The sequence below is a fragment of the Rattus norvegicus genome, chromosome 19 (genome assembly GCF_021556685.1).
Source record: "Rattus norvegicus strain SHRSP/BbbUtx chromosome 19, alternate assembly SHRSP_T2T, whole genome shotgun sequence".
Classification (NCBI taxonomy): domain Eukaryota; kingdom Metazoa; phylum Chordata; class Mammalia; order Rodentia; family Muridae; genus Rattus; species Rattus norvegicus.
The window spans coordinates 68512750-68524445 of NC_141552.1; the positions used below are offsets into that span (position 1 = coordinate 68512750).

An 11696-nucleotide genomic window follows, 5' to 3' on the forward strand; every position below is an offset into this window, starting at 1 on the left:
GAGAAAGTGCGCTGACCTTAGCATTCACGTCATCTCTGCCTTCTGACCTCGGATACAACAGGACAGCTGCCAGGGAGCTGTAGGAAGACCCCGTGGCTCAACTGACATGGGCCGTGGATCTAAAATTCAAGAATAGCTCCTGTGGCAGGAGGGTGTGTGGGACCCACTCATCAGGACTCATCCTGGCTGGACTGGCATAGTCGAAAGAAGTTAACATCCTTGGTAAACCTCACACGGTGCCCCCAACTTTGTTCAGCAGTCTGTCACTTCCACAGAGTAAATACACAAGTTGTGTCTCTGTGCTCGACTGTTGTTTGTGATAAGCCCAGGTGAGTCTCAAACTCATGGGCCTCCTGCCTCAGCTTGCCCAGTGCTGAGATTACAGGTGTGTATCACCATGACTGTCTTGACACACTTTAGAGAGTCCTAATTGACCTCTCTGTCGCTGTGATATAACACTGACCAAGAGGAATTTAGGTGTGGGTGTGGGTTATTACAGGGGACAGTCCATTGTCAGGAAAGCCACAGTAGGGGCGCCATGCAGGAACCTGGAGGCAGGAACTGAAGCAGACACCCCACAGATCGATCTGAGGGAGCAAGTCCTCAATTGAGGTTTCTTCTTCCCAGGTGTGGGAAGTTCTTTGTCAAGATGATAAAAACTAACCTGTATATATATATACACACACGCACACACACACTCACACACACATATACACATGACACCTGTTAGCCAGATCTAAAATATGAAAAATACAGTTCTAAATATACCCAGCGAACACTCACCAACAACATCAAAATTCAAGGATTGTTCACACAGTTGTACCGGTTCTGTGGAAGCACATGTAAGTCATGACTTACAGGGATAACACCATGTCTGAAAATAACTTGCAGGCTAGAATATCTCACTAACAAACCCTTCTGTAATCAGCTGAGGGTGTGAACTTCCCATTCTTTCAATGTTAACACAGTTTCTTCCATCCCATAAGCACCAATGATCAAGTCAACAGCATGCAGCTGTCTAGTAATGCATCTGCAGTGCTGTGAGTGGGCTCAACAGTTTACACGAGCAATGAAGACAGCAATTTCTCCTCTTCTAGAACCTACCAAAAGCCAGTAGCTCAGTCACAAAGGCTCAGGTCTATGAGCACCACTGCCTTCCATAACCTGAAGGTTGCTGGGGCCAGCACAGGAGGCAGAATGGTTGTGTTGAGTCTGGAGGATACTTTGTAACTGAGCTTCTAGCACTGTTTCTGAGCTGCTGCTGCTACAGTTCCCAGAGAGTGCTGTTCTCTCTGAGCCTGGCTGACCTTGCCCAGTTCTCCTTCAACCTTCTCCTGTGACTTACACCTGCTCTGCTCTATTCTGACTCCCCCTCCTCAGAGCCAGCCAGCTGTCCACACCAGGTGTGGCTTGGGGAACTCAGGGACCCAAGTAAGTTTACATGAGCCACAGATATATGTGGGGTATGTCTAGATGTGTTTGGCTAAGGTGACTCCATGTCCCAGCCTGCTGTGACCACTCCTCCATCTTCAGGAGCACACCACAGGGGAAGGGACAAAGCACAGGGGGTGGGAAGCATGGTCCCCTCTTTGATGGTCAGGAGGGACCTGGGATCATTCACCTGGCACTTAGGGGCCTGGAGCCTCCCATACCGTGTTTCCCCCTGCCCACCTCATGCAAAGCATCGTGTATGTAAGGATATACAGAAGTCACTTTGAAAAGAAAAGGTTCTGTTAGATATAAAAGGCAGTTTGCAATCCAGAAAGGGTTTCCATGCCCCCATGGTCATTTCATGTGAACACACATCACACATGCCAAGCTCAAAAAGGTACTTTCAACTAGGAAATATTGAACAGTTCGCTTACGTTTTCTGAGGTTGCTATTCTGAGCTTTTAGTTCTGAATGCCAGGCTACCATCTTCTTCCGCCTATTCCCCCCTTTCCTCCACTTGAAATATGTTTCTTTCCTAAGTATTGTTTTATTTTTCTAACCTACATGATTGATTGATTCTTCCGACACCAGAAACAATGAGCAGGGCTGGGCCTTTGGAATATCTGGCCTGTGCCAGCATTTTGCTCCAATGCAAAGAGAAACAGGGAGTCAAAGAAAGAAGGTCCCTAGTGATAACACACTGAACTCGCGACAGTGGTTCCCGGTGAGCTCTACTGGCTTAACCCTCACAGCCAAGAAGCATGGGACTGTCTGAAACCAAGTCCGAAGATAAACCCTTCCTTTATGCTGCTTCTAGCGGGTAATTATCACAGCGGTGAAAAGCCTCACACATTTACAAACAACCAGCAAGACTATCAGCTGAGACCATCACAACACCACCCTACCCGGGAAAGGTTAAGAGAGCAGGAAACAACAACGGCACTGCATGGAACACGGAAGGCTGGGTGGTCCCTCTTGGCAAGTCTCCTAAGCACGTTGCCTGCCTTTATCACTCGTAATCCTGTAGTGGGTGAATGCGTGACCGTAAGTCCAAAGAGCAGGTACAACTGTGTTTGCGTCTGCATTATTTTGAATGGATCAAAGCTGCAAGTAGGGATGGGAATACAGCTCAGTGGAGAGATTTTTCTTAAGTGCATCGGACCCAGGGTTCACTCTCAAGTCCTATGAAAAGACAAAAATCACTAAGGGTAGAGTGAATACAGTATACACAGCAGTATGGAGGGATTTCACCAACATACTGTTGACTAAGCAGGATGATTTATGCTATAAGACTCCCTCTCTACACCAAGCTTGGAATTAGTCAAATCCAGTGTAAAGAGAATTTCTTGTGCTACTTGGAAGCATCACCTGTCAATCAAAAAGCCTATGGCCAATGAGCTGATGTAGGAAATAGGAGGTGGGGCTTCCAGCAGAGAGAGAAAGAGGAATTCTGGGAAATAGGTGATGGAGATTCACCCTAAACTCTAAGGAGGAGACAGATGCATAAACCCGAGAAGAGGTAACTAAACCCGGGAATAACATAGTCTAGAATAAACTGGATTATTGAGGTATGTGCTAGACGGAGAAAAGAGCCAAAGCTTATGGCCTGAGCATTTATTCACAAAATATTAAGTCTCAGAGTCGTTAACTTGGGGAAACTTTGGTATGGCTACATTTAAAAGCTCCCATCTAGCGGTTGGGGATTTAGCTCAGTGGTAGAGCGCTTGCCTAGCAAGCGCAAGGCCCTGGGCTCGGTCCCCAGCTCTGAAAAAAAGAAAAGGAAAAAAAAAAAAAAAAACTCCCATCTACAATCCAGCGTGGGAAGGAGCTGGAAAACAGGTCACGTCTATGCTCAGGAGAGATTAATGGCCACACACCTACAATTCATGAACCTTTCTATATGAACATTACACTTCAATTAAAATCTTATTTAAAGGAAGCGTTTCTATGATGAAACCCGCCCCACCCCCCGTTTTCATCTTGGTATTGATGAGTAATCAGTTAGGTCATCATCAAATAAACCCAGAATTCTCCATCTCCCTCTTCTTCCAGGAGTGACCCCCCCACCCCCGCCCCCTCCCCTGCCTCAATTGCTTCTATGCCTGAATAATAATATTAAGTATTTCATTCACATTTGATGGCATGGTCCTCATTTTGGAATGTTTACATCCGTACTTCAGTTAAAGTATGGTATGGAAAGAATTTTAACTGTTTTCTCCCCCAGTAAATAATGACTAACTTGCTAATCTAGTTCATTAACTAGCAACATCCTACATCCGGAGCAAACACTGCCTGGGATCTGTGTGGTCCCTGCTTCTAGACTTCCATTCTGATTACAGTTAATGTGTTTGCCACTGAATGGCTTCTGCCAGTGAGCAACCTTCGGCAACGTTAGCCTTCCTTGGATCTTCTTTCCTGTTGATTATTCTGATGGTGTTCAATAATGGTTGAACTCTGTCCATATAAAAATATCCCGTCGATAGCCATTCCACCATGTGGATCATAGTAGCATCATTAGAGGCCCAAGTCTTCTTGAGCCTGGAATAGTTGCCATATTGCTAACTTCACACACTATTTGTGGTACTGCTCCATTGGTCAGTAAACCTGACCACCAGTGGTCTGTGAGCCTGACTACCAGGCTGTCCTGTTTCTGCTGGCTGGCTCCTGTGTGAGGACCACAAGTATCCCATAAACATGGCACCTTTGAGAGCTTACAGGTGATGTGCCAACAAACTTTCCAGTGTAATGCTCATGTGCAAACAAGAACCAACTCTATCGACCATGTCTGCCTGACAGTCGGGAGCGGGCTGGAATAGAGGTCACAGCAGTGGCTGTCCCCCGTCAGGAGAACCAGATGAAGCTGTGGGGATGTCTAGATCCTACTGGATGCAGATGGCACTGAGCAACCTTGTAGTATGTCAGGAGATCTTAATTCTCCTCCTCCTCCTCCTCCTCCTCCTCCTCCTCCCCTCCTCCCCTCCTCCTCCTCCCCTCCTCCTCCTCCTCCCCCTCCTCCTCCTCCTCCTCCTCCTCCTCCTTCTTCAGCAAAAAAGCCATGTTACTTTCAGAAGTATCCATTAAGGGATATTACATCCTTCGTGATTTTGGTGGTTTTTCTGTTTTTCCTCTGAAATGTTTTTATTTACAACATCTATGATCATATTGGGAATATTACTTGCTCATAACTCTTAGATGTATACAGTTTATCTAGAATAAACTTGATTATTGAGGTATGCGCTAGACGGAGAACAGAACCGAAGCTAATGGCCTGAGCATTTATTCACAAAATATTAAGTCTCAGAGTCATTAACTTGGGGGAACTTTGGTATGGCTACATTTAAAAGCTCTCATCTACAATCCGGCGTGATTTTTTAAAAATATGTAATTAATTTTCATTTTAAGTTGATTCTCCCAGGAATTTGTTCTTTGGGGCCGGGGTCTTTCTTTTTTTTTTTTTTAAATATTTATTCATTTATTTCATGTATGAGTACACTGTAGCTGTCTTCAGACACACCAGAAGAGGTCATCGGATCCCACTACAGATGGTTGTGAGCCACCATGTGGTTGCTGGGAATTGAACTCAGGACCTCGGGAAGAGCAGTCAGTGCCCTTAACCGCTGAGCCATCTCTCCAGCCCGGGGCTGGGGTCTTTCACACATTGACTAAGTCCTCTCTCTCTCTGACCATGTCACCACCCCTTAACTTAATAAGTCAGTAGATTGTTATTTTCTTGTTGTGAAGGGAGGGGATGAAAAATGTCTTAGTGACTTTCCTATTGCCCTGAAGAAACACCATGACCAATGAAACTTACACAAGAAAATGTTTGATTTGGGACTCACAGCTGCAGACTATTGTGGCAGGAAGCATGGCAGGCAGCAGGCAGGCAGCAGATGGCAAGCAGCAGGCACACAGGTAGGCAGCAGGCAGCAGGCAGCAGGCAGCAGACAGGCAGCAGGCAGGCAGGCAGGCAGGCAGGCAGTAGGCAGGCAGCAGACAGCAGGCAGGCAGCAGGCTGGCACAGCTTTGGAGCTGGGGTTGAGAATCTGGAGATTCTACTATGGGGCAGAGAGGGAGGGAGGGGACTGGACTGGTGTGGGTTTTTGAAACCTCAAAGCCCTCCTCCAAGAAGCCCATACCTCCTAATCCTTCCCAAACAGTTCTATCAAATGGACACCAAACATTCAAATATATGAGTGTTGTGAGAATTCTGGGATTTTGATTTCTTTTTAAAAACACAGAATTTTATAAGAATGTGTTTTCATTTTAATCCCAGGCGTGGGCTGCAGGTCTGCTGTGGACTGTCTGCAGCAGCTGTGATTTGCCTTGTGCTTACCGGAAGCATGGTTTTGTCAGCTGTAGATAAATTTTGCAATTGTGTGACGTTTGGGTTTCTGGTAACTTTCCAGGGGTGCATAAATGCTAGAGCTCCAATAGTCAGGTGATCATTTAGGGAGGTCAGTTGTAGCCTTGTTAGTTAGCTGTGGTCAAGGAAAAAAAACAAAAGGAAAGAAATTAGATTCGGGGATTTTCCTAATTCCTCCCTCCCCTCTGTCCTTGTTTCTCTCCTATCTAGTGTTAGGGTGTGAAACGGGGGTTGGGGTGGGGTAAGGAGTGGGAAAAGAAGAACCCACAAAGTAGGAAAGACCAGCTATATATGAGCTCATCCAAACCATCACACTAAGTTTTCAACTTTTAGGATTTTATTGGAATTTAATATATTCTGGATACAGGTACTGCGTCAACTAGATAAGTGAGCTTGGTCTCCTTCCTGTGGCTTGGGTTGACTGCATGTATGTATGTGCACCACACATATGCAGTGGCCACAGAGGCCAGAAGACAGCATCAGATTCTCTGGTAAGTAGTTGTCTGTGTGTCTCCCCGCAACACACACACACACACACACACACACACACACACACACACGTAAGTTGTTCCAGAATTTCTAGAAAAATCCTTACCAATTAAACAGGCATGCTGCTTCGATGTAAAGTCAGCCATCAGTGTGACCATGTGTGGTGGGCTGCGGGTAACTGGCCCCCACAGGCCCACAGGGAGCAGCACTATTCGGAGGTTTGGCTTTGTTGGAGTGGGTGTGGCCTTGTTGGTGTAGGTGTGGCCTTTGTTGGAGTGGGTGTGGCCTTGTTGGAGTGGGTGTGGCCTTGTTGGAGTGGGTGTGGTCTTGTTGGAGGAAGTGTGTCATTTAAGCTTTGAGGTCTCCTAGTGCTCAAGCTCCGCCCAGTGTGAAACAGCTTCCTCCTGGCTGCCTTTAGATCAAGATACAGAACTTTCAGCTCCTTCTCCAGCACCATGTCTGACTGCGTGCTGCCATGCTTCCTGCCATGATGACAATGGACTAAACCTCTGAACGAGAAGTCAGTCCCCAATTAAATGTTTTTCCTTTATAAGAGTCGGCGTGGTCAGGGTTCTTTTCACAGAGACCAAACTAAGACACCACGTTAGGTCGTAACAAACATTATACTATCACTGTGGCTATATTTTGGCTTTTCTGTCATTCCATGTGTCTAGATTTTCTCCTTTAAAAACAATGTACTTATTCTATCGTGTGTGTGTGTGTGTGTGTGTGTGTGTGTGTGCATGCGCACCTGAGTGTATGTGTGAGCACCTGAGTGTATGTGTGTTCACCTGAGTGTATGTGTGTGCACCTGAGTGTATGTGTGAGCACCTGGGTGTATGTGTGTTCACCTGAGTGTATGTGTGTGCACCTGAGTGTATGTGTGTGCACCTGAGTGTATGTGTGTGCACCTGAGTGTATGTGTGTGCACCTGAGTGTATGTGTGTTCACCTGGGTGTATGTGTGTTCACCTGAGTGTATGTGTGCACCTGAGTGTATGTGTGTTCACCTGAGTGTATGTGTGTGCACCTGAGTGTACGTGTGTTCACCTGGGTGTATGTGTTCACCTGAGTGTATGTGTGTGCACCTGAGTGTATGTGTGTGCACCTGGGTGTATGTGTGTGCACCTGAGTGTACGTGTGTTCACCTGGGTGTATGTGTTCACCTGAGTGTATGTGTGTGCACCTGAGTGTATGTGTGTGCACCTGGGTGTATGTGTGTGCACCTGAGTGTACGTGTGTTCACCTGGGTGTATGTGTTCACCTGAGTGTATGTGTGTGCACCTGAGTGTATGTGTGTTCACCTGAGTGTATGTGTGTGCACCTGAGTGTACGTGTGTTCACCTGGGTGTATGTGTTCACCTGAGTGTATGTGTGTGCACCTGAGTGTATGTGTGTGCACCTGGGTGTATGTGTTCACCTGGGTGTATGTGTGTTCACCTGAGTGTATGTGTGTGCACCTGAGTGTATGTGTGTGCACCTGAGTGTATGTGTGTTCACCTGGGTGTATGTGTGTTCACCTGAGTGTATGTGTGTGCACTTGAGTGTATGTGTGTTCACCTGAGTGTATGTGTGTGCACCTGAGTGTATGTGTGTTCACCTGGGTGTATGTGTGTTCTCCTGAGTGTGTGTGTGCACCTGAGTGTATGTGTGTGCACCTGGGTGTATGTGTTCACCTGGGTGTATGTGTGTTCACCTGAGTGTATGTGTGTGCACCTGAGTGTATGTGTGTGCACCTGGGTGTATGTGTGTGCACCTGAGTGTATGTGTGTGCACCTGAGTGTACGTGTGTTCACCTGAGTGTATGTGTGTACACTTGGGTGTATGTGTGTTCACCTGAGTGTATGTGTGTTCACCTGAGTGTATGTGTGTGCACCTGGGTATATGTGTGTTCGTCTGGGTGTATGTGTGTGCACCTGGGTGTATGTGTGTTCATCTGGGTGTATGTGTGTGCACCTGAGTGTATGCGTGTGCACTTGAGTGTATGTGTGTGCACCTGAGAGTACGTGTGTGCACCGTGTGCATGAAGGTGACCTGCTCCACTTCCCCATAGAGCCTCTCCTGGATCAGAAGAGCCAGAGACGGGGGTTCCACAAGGGCAGGCATTCAGTCTTTGTCCCTGACAGGCCAGCATTCCTCTTGCCTTCCCTACCACCTTCCCATTTCCCCATTCACGATGTAGCAGCCATTCTTCTTAGGCCTGTTTAGATTCTGTTTTAATTAATTACTTATTAATTAAATTGAGACAGAGTCTTACTCCACAGCTCAAGCTGGCCCGGAATTATGTAGCCCAGGCTGGCCTCAGACTCGAGGCTAATTCTCCTGCTTAAGTTTCCCAAGTGCTGGGATTCTAGACAAGTGTGAGGCACTGCTGGCCTGGGTTGCTGTATTATACCTATAATTTCTATTTATCAACGAAGTCAGTCGTGATTTTATATCTGCCCATCCCAAAGGTGGAAGCTCTATGCTGGAGACAGAATTTAAAAGATGACTTTGATATCTTCCTTCCTCTGCTACTCTTTGGGAATAAAACCTACTCAGAAGCACACCAGCTCCCAGTGGGTCAGGCCACACGGCATCAAATAGTCAAGCTCAGCAAAAGCGGCTTCCTCACGCTGTCTGCCTTGTGTGTGTGGAAGGGCTCATGTAGGGGGGCTGAGCTGGGAGCAAGGCTGCCATTCTGGTATCAGCATCCTTGCACATGGGTTTTCAGCTCCGGGATCCCTCCTCCTCCCCAGAGGACTCTTTCTTAAAGCTCCTTCAACAGGAGGATTTAGTGCTCGCCATGATCTCGTATTATCTGCTGGGTGGTATTACGATTTTTCCCCCTGACACTGGAATCTAAAAAGAATCAACCACAAAGGCTGCAAGGGCAGAGGCCGCGTTGGGGTCACGGCGTAAGTGCGGTAATTCCCGCCACTAATTGAGAGGGGTGGCTAGGGTCAGAAGGCACTCAGTCTTGAGGGGCAGCTCCCAGATGCTCTGGATGTGAAGGGATTATGGAGATGCTGTGGTCCAGCAAGCTCTAGCTCCAAAGAAAATCTCCACCGGGAGAGGGAATCACAATGACAGGCTGTCCTATTTCAATTCGAATACAAAGGGAAATAAGAAATGTAGGGGCTGGGGATTTAGCTTAGTGGTAGAGCGCTTACCTAGGAAGCGCAAGGCCCTGGGTTCGGTCCCCAGCTCCGAAAAAAAGAACCAAAAAAAAAAAAAAAAAAAAAAAAAAAAAAGAAATGTCTGCCCGCTCACTGGGGGACAGATAGGACCTAAAGCCACAGTTGGAGCCCTGATGGTCCCCTTGGTCGTTATTGCTGCGCCTGTCTTTTCTGTTTCTTCTCTTTATTCCTGCTCCCTCGGAGTCCTCCACATCCTCAGTTCCTCTTATCCCCCAGCTCCTTACCAACCATCCTTCTCCTCCTTCCTCCCTCCCTTCCCCTCCTCTTCCCTTCCCCCACTTCCCTATTCTTTCCTTTCCTGTGTGCACAAGCTGTACTGGAGATCTGTCCCAGGGCCTCACACTGATAGGAAAGTGCTTAGACACTAAGCCACACCCCCAGCCCTCTGCTTTATAATAAGATCTTTTATTCTCCTATTAAATAAATAAGTATATATATATATACTTAAAGAATATATAAAAAGTATATATATATACTTAAAGAATATATATATCTAATATATATATATATATATATATATATATATATATATATATATATATATATATATATATATCTTTATCCCAGAGTGGCCTCAGACTCACTCAATAGCTGAGCAGGACACTGAATTTCTGACATTCCTTCCTCCACCTCCTGAGGGCCGAGATTACAGGCATGAGCTCCCCTGTGGGACTGTAGCTAACGTTTTCCTTGTATTCTTTAGATAATCACCTGACATTGCTCCATTTATCTGAGAGGACAAGGCTTTTGTCTTGCTCACCAGTTCGTTTCCCTTTCTAAGGACACTGCTGACTCAGTCGCCACTCAGTAAATATGAATGACTACGTAAAGGGACGTTGAGAATGGAAGCCCCGAACTCTCGTGCTTGGTCTTGGGGGATGATGCCATCGAGTGGCTTGCTGCCACACTGTGCTGCTGTTCACCCCCAGCCTGACCTCGCTCTCACCTTCTCTAGCATCATTCCCTTAGGTTGGATGAAGGAAGGCTGCCTTCCTTCACCACCTTGGGCTGCTCATGAGACACGCTCCACAGACGGGTAACAGACACTGGGGTTCCCTCTCCATCCTGGGGGACTCTCCCCCCAGACATTTGAAGCTAAGCTTCTGCATGCTCTTTAGACTGTCTGCAGAGTCTCCTGGGCTCATCTCCATCTTTCCAGCATCATCTGCCATCAGCCGGCAGGACGTCCAAATGGCCCTGTTCCCCGGTATCTCTGACTTCCTGAAATTATGCTGTAGCTGGGGTCTTCTTCCCAACCCTATGCTATATGTCAGTTGCTACCTGTGGTGTTTGATGACTGACCCTGTGCAGCCAACTCTGCACTCTCATCTTCCCACGGGGCTTGTGGGGTCTTATGTCCAGTCTCCTGTCCCAGGGGCTCACCAGTGATGTTCCCGGGCTCAGTCCTTTTCTGCACTCGTCCGGGAGGTCATCTCTTTTCTTCTGCTTAACAAGTCTTCCTGTGTCTTCCATTTTGTCGATGGAGGAAGGATCTGGCTTTCTTGGCTGAGTCTCTCTGGAGCTTTCCCTAGGATGGATTGAGTCATCTCTGCATCCCTGAATCTCTTCTTCTGTTCACTGTGGATAATTCCGGTCCATATTCAAGGGCTTATGTTGACATTCTCCGCAACCCTCGCTCCACACTTTTCTGATCGCCATTTTTAACCAAGCTGTGAAGCTTTCTCGGTCTCTGATTGCGTCTCCCCTGCCCCACCACCAACCCTATTTCCAAACACAGTGACTCATGAAATCCCTGGCAATGACAGTATATTTTTGTTTATTTTTGGTTTTGTTCTTAACAGGTCTCGTGCATCCCAGGCTGGCTTTGAGTAAGCCCTGTAAGTGAAGAAGAGTGTTACTCCCACCTCACCACCCGGGCTCTGGGGTTTGCGCTATGCCCCTTCACCCCTGATTTACTTGGGTTATTTTTTTCCTGCTCCTTTTACTACCCTATTTTCTCCAAAGTCTCTCGGTTTCTCTGGGTGTCGTAATCTTCTTTCGTTCTTGGCCTTTTGGACTATCTTATGATCCTTAGTCATCAGGCGTCTGGTCCTAAACTGTGACACAGAGAAGGGAAACTACCATCGGCACCGTGACTTCAGGGTGGATGCTGAGACTCCTGTGGATTCACCCAGGAAGCTTCCCTACACAGGCTCCCCTTTCCTTGCCCTTCAAGCTGATTCTCCCAGAAGCCACTCAGAGGGAGGTCATGCTCAGGTGTCCTCAGGAGGTCTC

At 47.1% G+C, this 11696-nt stretch overlaps 1 long non-coding RNA gene across 3 annotated transcripts in view; it reads right to left on the minus strand.

Annotated features, from left to right (window-relative positions):
• The window catches only part of LOC134483407 (uncharacterized), a 45361-nt gene extending 34020 nt beyond the window's left edge, over positions 1-11341 (minus strand). Inside the window, exons 1-2 of one of the 3 annotated variants that reach the window (XR_015644250.1) lie at positions 10845-11341; positions 5765-5909 (exon numbers count right to left, since the gene is read on the minus strand). This is a non-coding gene — a long non-coding RNA (uncharacterized LOC134483407). Of the gene's footprint in view, positions 1-5650; positions 5910-10844 lie in introns of those variants that run through there. The other 2 variants (XR_015644251.1, XR_015644249.1) reach the window with 2 other exon arrangements.
• Between the last annotated feature and the right edge of the window lie 355 nt (positions 11342-11696).